Below are 16,334 nucleotides of genomic sequence, written 5' to 3' on the forward strand. Positions count from 1 at the left end.
TACATTTTCTTTTTGCATTGTACTGCAAAATACCGACAAATTTTTGACAGCACAAAGTGATAAACAGTGCTCACAATTAATCTCAAAAAAATTTGTTTGTAACTAGGGGAATCCCCGTAACAAGCGAGTACATATTAGAACAAAATTATTAACACTAATATTTAACTAGTACGCAAATTGGGACGCGGTGCGATCGTATGACGTCACGCACGGCCTTGTACGCATGAGTAATGTCAAATGGTAATGTGCCGATGAAACGACTTGACTTTTCTCCTGAGTGAACAAAAGCCAATGATATATCGTTTTGTTCCACAAGTACTTCAGTAGGTACTTCATTGATAAAAAACATTTTTAAAACAATTTGGTTTCATTATAGTTTTGACTTATTATGAACTCAACTTTTCTTTTCTTTATTTCTGATCTTTTTTTTTTTGGACCAGACGCAAATTCTATGTGCGAGGTGGCAGAGTACCATTCACAGAAATGACATGCAGATTAGCAGGGGCTTGCGTATGTGAGGTCGGGTTTGATTAGAATCAAAAATGATATCCGCAGAAGAACCAAAATCACCCACGTAACTCTAGGAATAACTCGTCTTAAAGTGGCAGTTGGAATCGACTGGTCATAGTGGCGATCTTTTGGGGAACCTATGCCCAGCAGTGGGCATCCAACCGCTGAAAATAAGAAGAATATCCTTTATTCGACACTGACATTGCACTCCACTGTTTAGTAATGGCAGCTGAGTACGAAGGTTTCGATGTGGTGTTTAAAATTTAGTTTATCATCCATGACGACACCTAGATAGCTGATTTCAGTCACCCATGACACTGAACTGTCCAGGAGTGTGATCGGAGCCGAATTTGATTTTAGTTTCTCTCTAACTTATGGCTTTTGGTATTCCTATAACGTACAGAAGATTGTAAATGGTGTTAAGTGAAGAATAATATAAAAAAATATCAAAAATTACTTGAAAGGCTTTAAATTTTACAACAACGAATCAAGCCGTTTTTAAGAAAAGGACCAATATTTAGCCACCTCCACACATGCAGTGGTAGTCGTGCAACAAAGTGCACCGCCCGCCAGCCCGCTGATAAATGCGCATGCGGCAAACAATGCGAATTACACAACTGCCACCGTTAATTCACCCAACACGTGTTTCACCCCTCCACGGGGCATCTTCAGGAGTTATGTTACACCGATTAGTGCCAAACACAGAGTCACTTTCGTAAGTTTCGTGACTTTTTCGTTCAATTTCGGCTTCGTAGAACGTTATCTCTGTCGCACGTCTGACAAAACGTCACATAGGTAGTGTGGAACAGAGATGATGCTCTACAAAGCCGAAATAAGCCGACTGTCTCTTTCTAAAGTTCGATGTGCAATATTTATCGCCGGGTACTGTATGTTAACTGTTTTATACTGTGATCAAATAAGAAACACTGTCACGTTTCAATTTCTGTCAATTTAATTTATTCTTAAAGGACGAAATGAAGATATATATGTTCAGGTGTCAATTGTGTTCATATAATTATATGTTAATAGAGATTAATAAGCCTTGAATATTTTGTTCAAACACAGATGTTCTAAATATTTGGACGGGAATATATCTATATGCAGCATCTAAACTTATTAATAATACCAGCTGCCGCAATAGAAAATATCTTTAATAATGCTACAATAAAAGAGTAAGTTGAATTTGTTTATAAAACTAATATTATTTGTTTATTCTTCCAAATCAATTTCATCACCATCAAAGTAATCACCGTTCGATAAAACGCACTTTTGTCAACGCTCCTTCCTGTCCTCTAGGCAGTCGGAATAGTCTTTATCTGGTACAGCCTTCAAGACCTTCGATTCGGTTTTCATCACCTCACCCATTTCAAAATGGCGTCTCCACATCGATCTTTTGAATTTGCAGAATAAAAGTCGCACGGAGACAAATCAGACGAATACGGTGGTTGCGGAACGACATGAATAGTTTTTAAACGGTTTTATTTAGTTCGACGCGTACGGAATTTATTTGGGTCAAAATTAGAAATTGAAATTTAAGCACCTTCCCATTGTCAGATTGATCTGAAATTTGGTACACACGTTTAATTTAGATGACAATACAATATAATAAAATCAATAACATTATAAATCTAAGATGGCCGCCGATACAAAATGGCAGATTATATATTTTTTCTTGACCCCCTCAATATGGGTATCAAATGAAAGGGCTACACTAGTAAAACACGATGATTGTGTCAAAATTTAAAATTCAAGATGGACGCCGTTCCAATATGGCGTACTAGGTACATATTTTCCCACAACCACCACAATATGGGTATCAAAAAACCGTTTAACTTAAAAGTTTTTAAATGTATTTATTAGCTAAAACGTCGCAAAGAACCAATGCAGTATGACATCGACCAATTGAGACTTGACGCGTTGGAGACACAAAACATCTTTCAAAAATTTTCACCGAAGAAAAAAATTACCTGCCTTCCAAATGCTCGAAAATTTTAAATTAAAGTTTCACTTTACTTTTTGATCACAGTAGATGATATATTTAATTATCTGATATTGAATAAATCCAAAAATCTAATGCTCTACTTATATTATGAAACTAGCTGTTCCCGCAAACGTTGTTTTGCAAAAAAAATATTTGTAATTTTTTAATTTAAAAATAAGGGTTGATCGTAGAGGGGTGAAAATTTAAGGTTTTATGTATTTTTGTATGTTGTATCATAAAAAAATAAAAACAAAAAATTTCGTCAAAAAATAAAAAAAAATTTTAAGGGTGAACAACCCTTATCACTTTGAAAAATAGATAGTAGCCGATTCTCAGACCTACTGAATACGCATATGAAATTTGGTAAAAATCGGTCAAGCCGTTTCAGAGAAGTTCAAGTTCGAACACCGTGACACGAGAATTTTATATATTAGATATATATATCCTGACATATGAAATTGAAGATGTTTCTGACTTACAAAGGAGTACGTTACTCTCATTACAATATGAAATACATTTATAATGTATAATAGTGCTAGTGAATAATGCTATTCAATTGTAGAATTGACGAGGTCAGACAAAAGACGAATTTGTCAAATAAATACAAAATAAATAAAACGTTTCGGTTATGTGATAGTTATAAACCTGTTTATACAAACCTGTTTTTGAAAAATGTGCGAGAGGTGAAAAAAAATATTATAATAACTTGCATCAACTGTATTGGTGACATATATATATATGTATATATATATATATATAGCCAAATTAAAGAGGCTACGAGAACGCCACATTGCTCAAAACAGTCCGCCGCCGAAACCTTAAGATCCTGGACTGAAGACCACGGACCTGAAGGCGCTGCTTAGGATATTATAGAAGCCCATAAGATGAACAAACGTGACGTTCACGTTATGACTCTGTGTTTGGCACTAATCGGTGTAACATAACTCCTGAAGATACACCGAGGAGGGGTGAAACACGTGTTGAGTGATTTAACAGTGGCAGTTGTGTAGTTCGCATTGTGCCGCACGCATTTATCAGCGGGCTGGCGGGCGGTGCACTTTGTTGCACGACTACCGCTGCATGTGCGGAAGTGGCTAAATATTGGTCCTTTTCTTACTTATGATGGACTTCCGCGAGGTAACGCCTGATTCCATTAAATAGTTATGGCTTATGCCCAGCACTGGGTGATGTTGATAAAAAAATGGGTAGTTTAGCTTTGAGATCAAAAACGAAGAGATCCGAAGAACTAAGTTCACTGATGCAGCTCCGAAAATTTCACGTCTAACTGACAGTGGGCGGGGCACATGGTTCGTGCAACTAATGGCTGGGTTCAGAACAGGCGTTCATATCCCTTTGTAAAGAGATCGCCAAAAGGGAGATAGAAAGAAATAAACAGAGTATAAAAAGATAAATAGATTAAAAACGTAAAAAGTAACATAACTGTGATAGAAATAATTATAGAATAAGTAATAATGTGTAAAAAAAAATGTAAAAAGAAAAAGGGAAGAATGATAGACGAACAGAGCAAAAGGGCAAGAAAGGAGAAATGTGGTATAAAAGAATGGAATGAAAGATCATGTGAAGAATGGAAGCAAACAACGGAAATAAAAAAAAAACTAAGTGAAAAAAATAAATTGCCCAAAAAAGACCCTGTCCCACCACAAGATAGGGGTACGAGAGGCCCCCAATAGCGGGGGTCATCAAAAAAAAAATAAAAATGGCTGGGTTCTAGAGCGACCACGAGCTGATAGATGCAGGGTGGGTATTCTGCCCAATAGGTGGACTAACGACATACTTAAGGTCGCAGGAAGACAGTGGAACGTGGCGATCTTTGAAGGAGGAGATGCCTTACAGTGCATCGACTGAAAAGAACAAAAAATGGGTAATTCGTCGTCATTTCAGCACATAGGTGCCAACTGCAAGACATAGCGCTCCCCCAGAGATATCTATGAGAGGATATACCACAACCACCACATTTGGCAGGTGGGTACGCTTTACAAGCCTTCAACAAGTCACTTTTTTTTTATTCTCGTTCCCCTATCTTTGGGAAGGACAGAGTCGTTTGTTGTCTTTTTTTTTCACCGTCCTTTTCATTTTCTTTCTCTACATAATCTATCACTTACTCAAACACTGCTCCCGATTCGCATCCAAAAGACGTAACCACGTGACCTTATGTGAAAACCTTAATATACCTCCGTTAAGCTTACCGGACCTTCTCAAGAAAAAATCTACAGCAGAATCTTTTGATGAGTTGGCCCGGCGCATTGTTCTAAATTTCAAGGCATTTGACGGTCTGTAGCGCTTGGACAACGACTTGAAATAAAATAATGTAGCTACTAATATATAATTGAGTATTCCAAATTGTATTGTTAATATATAAAAATTTTAGCTGTATTTACCCGTAAGAGAAAATTGTGTAAGAAAAATTGTAAAAAATTATAAAACGCTGTCGTGCCTCGCAGCTGGGAGAAGAAAGATCCGTATCAAATAGCGGCAACCCTCTCCCAACTGTCTGCGTTTAGTTTAAGCGAAAAATAAATATTGTAAAAAAAGACACTAGCGATACGTATTAGAATTAATAAAAAAAAAAACTATCTATCGTTCCATCAACTAGTCACTACACGAGATTATATTACAGGGAAGTTCTACCTTATATATACATAAATGTATATATATGTATATATAACCTTGGTTAATTATAATTTGACGTAAATATATATTACGAAATCCTTATACAAATAAGAAGCAGTTGAACAAATATTTGTCTCCGTGAAGAGATTAAATCAATTTGCACGGCGATGATAACATACGCAATCGAATTGTATTAATAAAGCACATAACGGGTAAACAGTGTAATTAAAATGTAATTGCAACTGTTTGGTTATCCCGTACGGCAGATTTCAATGCTGGTTTTACAAGGTTTTATTTATTTCTTATCAAAAGAATACAAAACTATTTTATACGAGTAGAAATTTACTCGGAATTTTCCAGGATATAAATTTAACCAAGGAGGTAATGCATTCCCTGAGTAGACATTCTTACTCTTGGGAAGAATATCCCGAAACAGAGAAACACCCTGTACCTGACTCACATCCAAGGCGATAGGCAAGTTCTTATTAGCCAAAGCTACGGTTCAGAAACAGGTGGATCCTTACCATCCACGAGGCTCATCATTGGTCTGTCGAACAACACCCTCGGGTATAACAGTGTCCAGCGATAGATGTAATATTAAGAACTGAGGTGAAGAATGGTAGAAGACGGAAGAAAGGAATGTAATAAACGATAAAGAGTGGAAGACATTGTGATGTGTGGCAGTAGAGAGAATGAATGATAATGTGACGTATGATAGAAGAAATAAATTAAGAGTGTGAATAACTTATTGTAAATATTAAAAACCTTAACCTTACTCATGTTAGGGGAACACGAGAGGCCTCCAATAAAAGGGGGCCAAAAAACAGAGTCAGCGGTGGTAGCAATATCACGTCACACACGTGCGTGTATCACACGGACGAGACTCAAGATGCGATCGCAAGATTCATCGACGTGAACACGCCAACCGCCGCACAGACACTGGCGCACAACCTGATGATGCCAATATGGAGTAGGGACGAGGAAGTGTCTCATGAATCGTAATCTCAACTGTACATTGTTATGGCGTCGTTAAAAATAGCTTAAGAAACTTACTATTTTTATTTAAACATTGTAACAAGTAAAAACGTGAGGAAAAAAAATCAAAAATATTAAACGTAAATATGAAACAAAGGAACGAACGCTATTGTTCGTAGAACATAAAGACTAATAACAAAAAACAGTAAGATGCTTATGCTCATCTGAAAAGACCCGACTATTAAAACAGTTGCTATTTTTAAAAGCAATTTAACAATGTTGTATATAGACAATATAATATCAACCCTGCAAATGAGTCAAAACAAGTCTGGACAAATGCCGTATTTGTATTGTATCTGTGAAGTTTTTCCTGTTATTCCTAAGGCTTTTACAGCTTCATCGGAAATGAGGTCACGGAGCGGAAGGGTCTAAACTAGAGTATTCTGGTTTCCGAACCTGCAAAAAATCTTGGAACCTCTTGTATTGTATTGTATCTGTGAAGTTTTTACTGTTGGCCCTAAGGCTTTTACAGCTTCGTCTGACATGAGTTCACGGAGCAGAAGGGTCTAAACTAGAGCATTCTGGTTTCCGAACCTGCAAAAAAAATCTTGGTACCTCTTGTATTGTATTGTATCTGTAAAGTTTTTACTGTTGGCCCTAAGGCTTTTACAGCTTCGTCTGACATGAGTTCACGGATCGGAAGGTTCCGTGAACTATGCTAAACAAGAGCATTCTGGTTTCCGAACCTGCATTAGACACTGATGGAAAATGAGGCAGTAGAGGCAAGGCTTTCCTGGTAGAGTCAGTGTTGTTCGTGTGCTGAGTGTGGAGTGAGAGTATGGACAACAGCGTGAAGCACTCGGCAATCTAAGGAAGGATACTGATCCCACCTCGGATCGCACACGCTGTTCGCGGCGGCCGTTTATATACCGAACGGTGGAAAATGTTGCGCTTGATTTTTGAACATCGCACGCGTTTTCAGACAAATGCCGTTTCATCCTTTTGCATTTATAAAGTTCTTCCTCGGGCCGGTATGTCTTGAGATACTAACAACTCGAAGTCTGAAGTAGAAGTGTCTATATTCATTAAAACTTAGACCACATTTATACCAACTTAAAATAGATTTCAAAATATCTAATAGAATCTGGCGTTACCTCGCGAAAGTTCAACCTAACTAAGAAAGGGACTGATATATAGCTACTTCCGCTATGAAGCAGTAGTCGTGCAATGAATTGCACCGCCCGCTGATAAATGCGCGTGCTAAACACCGAGTGCCTGGAATGACTCGGTGTTTGACACTGATCGTTCTAACATCTCCTGGTGATGCCCTGTGGAGGGGTTAAACACGTGTTGAGTGATTTGGTGGTGGCGGTTGTGTGATTCGCATTGTTTACCACACGCGCATTTATCAGCGGGCTAACGGGCGGTGCACTTTGTTGCACGACTACCACTGCATGTGCGGAAGTGGCTAAATATTGGTCCTTTTCTTACTTAGGATGGACTTCCGCAAGGTAAGGGTTGATTCCATTAAATATCTGGAAACTTGTTTGTGAGCAGTGGCAATCCTATATAATTAATGCAAAAAGTGTAAATTATATAAGAATGTTTTCCGAGAAACGAACCCGTTACCAACGATTTTAAGTCTCAGTCCTTATCGCTGGGCTACCACTGCTGAAGAGAAGAAAAAATTTAAATTTTATTATACAATCTCTACCACCAGATCAAATATTAACCCATTGAGCGTCATAGAAATGAGAACTGATAACCCAAAAACTAATAATTTTCTGGTTAATTTTCCTAAGGTATACATGAATCGACTGATATTCTTCCTGTAATATAAACTATCCTCAGACGCCGAGTTCGGACTAGTCCAAACAATGAACGACCCACTCGGATCCGAGTGGGCGGCACTTATCTAATGACCCCAGCACTCTCGGATATGAATAGCTGGCACTAATGGTGTTAAATATAATGATAAATAGTCATTGACATTTTCATACCGAAGGTCCGGTTTAATCTAATATATAAAATTCTCGTGTCACGGTGTTCGAACTTGAACTCCTCCGAAACGGCTTGACCGATTTTTACCAAATTTTACATACGTATTCAGTATGTCTGAGAATCGGCTACTATCTATTTTTCATACCCCTAAATGATAAAAGTGGTCAACCCCTAAATTTTATTTTTAATTTTTTAGACAATTTTTTTTGTTATTTTTTATTATTTTATTATGATATAGCATACAAAAATACATACAAACCTAAATTTTCACCCCTCTACGATCAACCCTTATCTTACATTTGTTAATTAAAAACTTTAATTTTTTTTGCAAAGCAACGTTTGCGGGATCAGCTAGTATCATATAATATCTACAGTTTCTCAATCATATAGCCAAGAAACACAGACACAACATCAAAGAACTATTGATCACCAAAAAAGTTGATGGATGAAGACCACGACGCCGTAAACCTCACTCCATACCACATTACCCGAAGCAATACATCCCAAAGAACGTGGCTAACCGTGCGCACTGGAAATTTCCAAAAAGGATCACGACATGGATAAATAGCACGGCGCGAAGACCACGTGGCGATCCCTTACCAGGAGATACCGCGGTCCCCCGTATAGCGCAGAGGGCGACCACCGGGGGGGTTAGTGGGAAGGAATCCCACATACCCCTGTCCTTCCCCCAGAGGCAGGGCATCTTGAACACCGGATGATTTCCCCTACCGAAACAAAAAAAAGAATCTAATGGAAATTTCCAAATAGAACTCTAAGATTGACAAATATTTAGATTTGATTAAAATTCAGATTCCAATTAAACATCCAAAAATAATTGTCTCTTCTTATCGACATAACTCATTCCACAGACCAACAACATATAAATGACCTACTAAACTAATGCGGAGAGGTTCCAACGTAAAATCGATGTGAAGTGGTTGAGAATGGATGTATGGCGAATAGAACGGAAAAGAAAGACTTAGAAAATTGTGGTATGAAAGAAGAAAAAGATAATAAAAAGGAACGTGAAAAAATCAGTAAAGATAATAAACGACCTTGTCCTTTCCAAAGATAAGGTATTTAAAAATAAATAAAAAAAAAGCAGAAGCGATAAGTCCAGGAATTCTTCCATGCTTGGTAATAGACCTTCTGTGGAAGTACTTCTTCACACCGCAATTCTCTTATAGCTAACGCATCTAGCTGTTCACCCTGCAGCTCACTCAAGATCAGGAAATCCTAAAGACGTCATCATCGGCCCCATCTTAGGTTTTCCACAACCCAAGCATTTAACCGCGATTTTGCAAAAAGGTAGTGAATTATATAATAAAACGGAATATAATAGAGACAAGATAAAAAATTATACATTCGAAACTGTGATAGAATAAAAAGGTTTAAGTATCACTGTACAAGAAAATAATAAAAACAAAAATACAAATGTAAAATATAAAGTTGCCGATGATTTCGCGAAGGATGGTAGATTAAGCATAATTGTAATGTAAAAATACGACGTGAGTATAAAGATACTGTGAAGAATGACAGAAAGAGAAATTAAAATCAATTAAAACTGAAAAATATATTTACAGATAACATAATTCCATGTCCAGAAAGGCCACCAAAAACAGGAGCCATAAACAAAAGCCCTAGCGTCACAAAAGCACGTACCAAATCAGGCATTACATATCGTACAACCACATTCATTCCCGGAATTGCCGCCCGCCCTTGCCTCCGCGCACAGCTCCCAGAACCTTATCCTACCTTAGACTGTAGGTCCTCACTGTCATTCCAAACCACACACATACATTTTACACTTACACATATATATCTGCTACATACATGCGAACAGCGCTAATAGATTTTTTGTAAATTTCCGTGAATTCATCACCGACGGGGCTGTAAAAGTCATACAGAGAATACATCATCTGAAACAATGCTACTATTTTCATTTTTCACGTCTCGTACATTCCCCTGTCTTATGTACTCAGAGACAATATGTTCTCAATTAATGTTATCACTCGTTTTTTATCAGGGTGACCGGAAAGTAATGTCGCTTTCTCAAGTTAAATTCACACGACTACATTTTTAACAAGTTTTTACTTCTAATCAACAATATATTCACATTCGTTATCAACAACTTTTTGCCATCTAGTCGTTTTTTCTGTAAAATATGTCGACATAAACATTACTTTCCGGTCCCCCTAATATTTTCGTCATCTTTTAACTTTCACATTATCTTCTACACATCTTTCTTTTATTCCTTTTTATACTTTACTTTCCTTTTCTTAGGTCACCTTCCAAGGTAGGAAATAGTAGAAGTACTTTGCTTTCATCGCCAAAGTACTACTTTCACATTTTTATTCCTCATTCCCCCTATTTTTAGACCTCTACCAAAGAATACTACTACTGATCTCGCGCTGTCTGCATCTCACGACATCCCACGACATAGCACGACATCTCACGACATCCCACGACATCCCACGACCTTGACTATATCATCTGTCCATCTAGTGGAAAGCCTACCCACGTCTGGACTATTAAGTTACAAAGACTTTCAGTTGATTCTTTTGTAAGGCAGTATAATTGTGATGTTAGTAAATAAAACGTCAAGAAATCTTACCGTTATCGTGCCATCTCTTTCGAACGCCACCACGTGGCGTATTCAATTCCGCTTAATTGACAATTGTTCTCGTTAAGGCTTGTTATGGAACAATTGATTGTAAGTATTTTGCTGTAACAATGCAATCGCGTACGAGGAATAAACGGTAGTATAATCATTTTGTTGTCAACCATAATGCACCTAATGTGATGAAACCATCAAAGCCAGCAGATGCACGAAGATATGATATCATTAGGTTAGAATACCACCATCACCTTTGTTTTGTGATGGGGGAACCTTTCTTTCTTTCTGACTCCCCCACCTATGTACATGGGTGAGAAGTTCTTTGGCCCTACTAGAGATATCCTGAGCCTTCTGCTCCGAGAAGACACGCACGATGTCATCTGCGAACGTCTGGCCGTGTGTCCTGGTCTTCCCCACCTTCTCCAGGAGGGGGGTTGATAATGAGGATCCAGAAGGCGGGTCCAGGAGGGCGGCTTATAGATCCCTATACGCGGTGTATACCTTAGTGGTCTCTCTGGCCCACTCTGCCCCCGCGTAGTAGGGGGACGGGAGTTGAAAAATTATTATATTTAGAGCCTCATAATTATATAAATAATCGTAAACTTATTATCTAATTACTTAATCTTTTTTATTTTTGACTTTACTCTGCTTCCCAAGATATTATAGTTGTGTAGAAGAAACAAGAAGAAACTCCACAACAACACATATTTTAGCTTTACAACACAGATTAATATATATACACTTTATCAGATATAGTCTAAATGAAATCAAAATCAAGCGACATCACTGCCAAGGATACTAGTCATTTAAATATTCCGTCAATTTACTTTTAATGTGCATTTTTAATTTTGTTAATGGCAGTACAATAATGTTTTGCGGATTTTATTAAAAAAATCTTGTTCCGTTTTAGATTTTTTACTGTCGAAACTTTGGTACAGACAGTTTTTCATGGTGCCTTGTAAATACACTATAGACCTCACCTATTTTTTTAATTATCATAATTATTGTAAATATATTATTAGGCCACTGTAAGATTATTGACTTCTTTAAACAGATTTCTTTACGAGATTCACGGCCCTAAACCGTAAATAGCTACATAGGTCTCTTTTGTAAAACAAATAAATTTAAGTATTGGGGTATCTGGCGGGGTCACGTGGCGAGGTTCGCTGATAACAGGTGATCACAGAGGGTTATAAAATGGACAGGACCACGAGGTACCAGAGAGGCAGACCTTATGCCAGATGGGCTGAGAGATCGTGGCTACGGCAGGTCATGGGGGGCACCAAGTTGCCAAAGATAGAGAAATTGGAAAGCTTTGGGGGAGGCTTTTACCCTGAGGAGGTCCATACAAACTTAGTACAAACTTATCAAAAGTAATATTCAAAATTACTAATTTTAAAGTACAGTAATACCCCGCTTTACGCCAGGGATACGTTCCAAAAAAATATCGCGTTAACTGAAATTCGCGTATAACGAGGTTTATGATTAAACATAGTCAAAAATTATTACAAAAAAATACAAATCATTTTAATCAATCACTTTAATTCTAGGAACACTTTATGCAACACATACTCTTATTTTTTACGGAAAAATACATCTATTGTCTTTTGGGTAACGTTTTGTTTACGTTCTTGTAAAATACGTTCATAACACCCAACACTGTTTTTAATTGTTTGACAGATGGTCAAGACACCATAGAGAAGTTGATGACTACATTATATTTATACGCACTCTTTCGCGTAATTCGAGGCATTTGAGCGCGAAATTTGCAATTCGCGTTATAGTGAAATCGCGTATAACGGGGTCGCGTAAAGCGGGGTATTACTGTATTTCTTACTACACATTCACCCCTCCCCCCTTTTTACAGTTACAACCAATCACCGCGTATAAATCTAATCGTTTATCTCAGATGTTAGAAGATGAACCGTTAGAAAGCGACCAGCGAACGATAGCACAGTAGACCAAACAGGTTTTAAACAGAGTTAATAACCTTCTATTCAAATAAACACATTTGCGTGCCCTGAATTAATTATATTGTGATATTTAGCGAGAAATCCACAGAGCAGAGAACCGGTGTCGCAATTATAGAATATAATTATATTTAAGTGCCTTTTTATAAGGTTTTACGCGGCAATGCTATTATGAGTTAAAACTATTGTCGTGAATCAAAAGGAGGACAAACGTGCAAAGACTTATTGACATTTGGTTTGCATTTGATGTGGCTGTACTTGTTAAGCTGCGCTGCCAAATCTAGTCGCTTCCATAACTTGAAAGCGCCAGCGATAACAATCTAGCAACTTGCCAATTAGCTGTCCTATGTAATTTTTTATTTTTAATAGCTCCCGTTATTCCCCCTGCTTTGTTTGACTCTGTGTTTGGCACTAATCGGTGTAACATAACTCCTGAAGATGCCGATGGAGGAGTGAAACACGTGTTGAGTGATTTAGCGATGGCAGTTGTGTAATTCGCATTGTTCGCCGCATACGCATTTATCAGCGGGCTGGCGGGCGGTGCACTTTGTTGCACGATTACCACTGCATGTGCGGAAGTGGCTAAATATTGGTCCTTTTCTTGCTTAGGATAGACTTCCGCGAGGTAACGCCTGATTCCATTAAATAATGGAGAGACGTTACAATATCGGGTTGAATAATTCATCCAGTGTTTACATTTTTATTTGTCTTTCTGCTTTCATTCATCGCATTTTTATCTTACGCCCATCATCTAATTTCATCATCTACTTTCCTTCTTGTGGCCTGTTGGTAACTTTCTTCAACGAATTGAAATACCAAAGGTCCACATTTTAACGACACAAATCATCATTTGCTTCTTGTATTAGTCGTAATCTTTCGTATATAGTCACTGACGTATATTTGCCTAAAATAAGATTTCATATGACTTTAAATAAATACAGTACAAGGCGATAAATATTGTACATGGACCTTCCGAGAGCACTATCTCTGTCCCACAATACCTATACGACGTTTTTTCAGTCGTTGTATTTCGTGCGACAGAGATAACGCTCTACGAAGCCGAAATTAGCCGATTGTCTCTTTCCAAAGGTCGATGTGCAATATTTATCGCCGGGTACTGTAAGATTTATTGGCCTATTGTTATAGCCTCGGGAATGATGAGAGTTGATAGACTGTTAAATTTTTTACTAAAAACTTTAATAGCAAAATAAACCAAACGTATGTAATTTTCCACGTATTTATGTTTTAACCAAGGCGACTCGATGTATGTTTTTATCACATAATACACTTTTATTTAAAATGCAAGCTATGCAATCTATCTCTTATTCTTTTTATCGCGGGGTACTGTACAACCGCTTGATGTTTCCAATACGCTGGGATGTGTCTGTTACGATATTGAGTATTGGAGTCTTCTACACTTTTGAATTATTTAAAGTCGAGTGCTCACTGTTTTATTCATGTCACATGTTTAAGAGGTCACGAAGCTCTTGTATAACTTGTGATGCAGCCTTCAAGAAAGAACCTCGACCTGGGCTTCCATTCTTCACACTTCGCATTACAATTTCATTTCCACCATTATTCTACGTTTATATATCTCTACTTTATATTTTAAATCCATTCAATGTTAGTCTAACCCAGTGATTCCCAAAGTGGTCCATATCGACCCCTAGGGGTCTATGACAACCTGCAAGGGGTCTACGTCAGCGAAACAAAATTTGGGGGTTCATGAAATGAAAAGGGGGTCCACTGGATCTCAACACATACAGTGATAGTACCTATTTACATCATACTATCTTATAATATCAAAACATTTATATTATAAAAGTACCTATGAAGTAAAAAAATTATTATATATGTTTATAAAATTGTGTAAGTTGTAGGATGTTGGTATTTTGTGGTCGCAATACATTTTGAACTTGTAAAAACCTGAGAGTCGCAGTCTCAGAGCTTCGCTACTTTGCACTGACTAGGATATCAATATCAGGTAAGTAGGGAGTCTACCCAAGACGGAAAAACATGGCAAGGGGTCTACGACACAAAAAAGTTTGATTGTTGATTGATTGTTAGGCTTAATTTCATACAAATACGTCTCAGGTCCAGTCTATATATTCCTATAGTTCCAGAGATATAGTAATGAATCTATAAATAGAAATCTCTCATATATGTAAATATATGTAAATTAACCCTTTCGTTACTAGCGCCGGAGTTAGACGGCGTCCACCTTGTAATGTTGTCTCATGTGTAGATCCCTGTTTTAGGATTTATCACAGCCAAATAAATTACTAACAATTATCCTAACTTCTATTTTTAATTAATATATCAGTAAAATCTTTAAATATGTAACACAAATGAGAAAATTCGAACATCAGCTTACCGCCATACAATGCACGGTTCAGTAACGTCAATTCGGCGAAACGGACTGCCGTAAGGAAAGGGTTAGTTTATAGTACATATTTACAATGACAGGTCTTCTTTCGACTTTAAATATATCGTCGAACTCGTCATCTTCGTCGACGTTAAATCTCATGAGTTTCGTGAAGAGCGCAATCCGCGCTGAACACAACCGCATTTGGCAGGCTAGATACGAGAGCTCGGCTCAGAGTCTATATATCATAGGACTCCTTTCGAAACTCACCGACATAAACAAACTGCGAAAACTCATCAAGACATCCTTCCATCTGACACAACTACTAAGCGGGCACGGGTACTGCAAGCAGTACCTGCACCGTTTTAAAATAATCGATAATGAGACTTGCCCATGTGACGACTCCATAGTACAGACTTTTGATCACTTACTCAGACACTGCTCCCGATTCGAATCCAAAAGACGTAACCACGTGACCTTATGTGAAAACCTTAATAAACCTCCGATCAACTTACTGGACCTTCTCAAGAAAAAATCTACAGCAGAATCTTTTGATGAGTTTGCCCGGCACATTGTCCTAAATCTCAAGGCATTTAACAGTCTGTAGCGCTTGGGCAGCGACTTGAAATAAAATAATGTAGCAACTAATATATAACTGAGCATTCCAAATTGTATTATTAATATGTATAAATTTTAGCCGTATTTACCCACAAGAGAAAATTGTATAAGAAAAATTGTAAAAAATTATAAAACGCTGTCATGCCTCGCAGCTGGGAGAAGAAAGATCCGTATCAAATAGCGGCAACCCTCTCCCAACTGTCTGCGATTAGTTTAAGCGAAAAATAAATATTGAAAAAAAAAACACTGGCGATACAAATTATAATTTAAAAAAAAAACTATCTCGTCGATTGCCACTCGAGAACCTTTCTGCCCCAAAGGCAATTGGTAGCACGAGCAAAATGCCACGCCTACTGCTACTTCAAATTAGCGATTCTTTGAACTATATTGGTCGCTTTGGTAAAAACCAAATGGAATGTCTATGTCATTTTTAATTAGATCACAGCAAAATTTCAAGCAAAACTCTCTTTTATTAACCTTATGCCTTTTTATAAGGCCCGTATTAATTGACCAATCATGTCATCAACGACAACACACATTGGTCAAACACCTTCGTAATCAGACATCGGTATTTTCAACGAGAAGTGGTTTCGAAGCTTCCAGAACGCTGCCCATCCGAGTTGGATTCGGCGAATTATCTCTTTTACGTAAACTAACCTAACTGGA

At 37.6% G+C, this 16,334-nt stretch overlaps 1 protein-coding gene across 1 annotated transcript in view; it reads right to left on the reverse strand.

The window, feature by feature from the left end:
* Positions 1-16,334, reverse strand: part of LOC137923091 (probable multidrug resistance-associated protein lethal(2)03659) — an 89,294-nt gene that overhangs the window by 71,804 nt on the left and 1,156 nt on the right. The gene's annotated exons all lie outside the window — the stretch shown is intronic.

The sequence above is a fragment of the Battus philenor genome, unplaced genomic scaffold, assembly GCF_028537555.1.
Source record: "Battus philenor isolate CCGP_79_NKW_IND1 unplaced genomic scaffold, ilBatPhil1.0.hap1 SCAF_20, whole genome shotgun sequence".
Classification (NCBI taxonomy): domain Eukaryota; kingdom Metazoa; phylum Arthropoda; class Insecta; order Lepidoptera; family Papilionidae; genus Battus; species Battus philenor.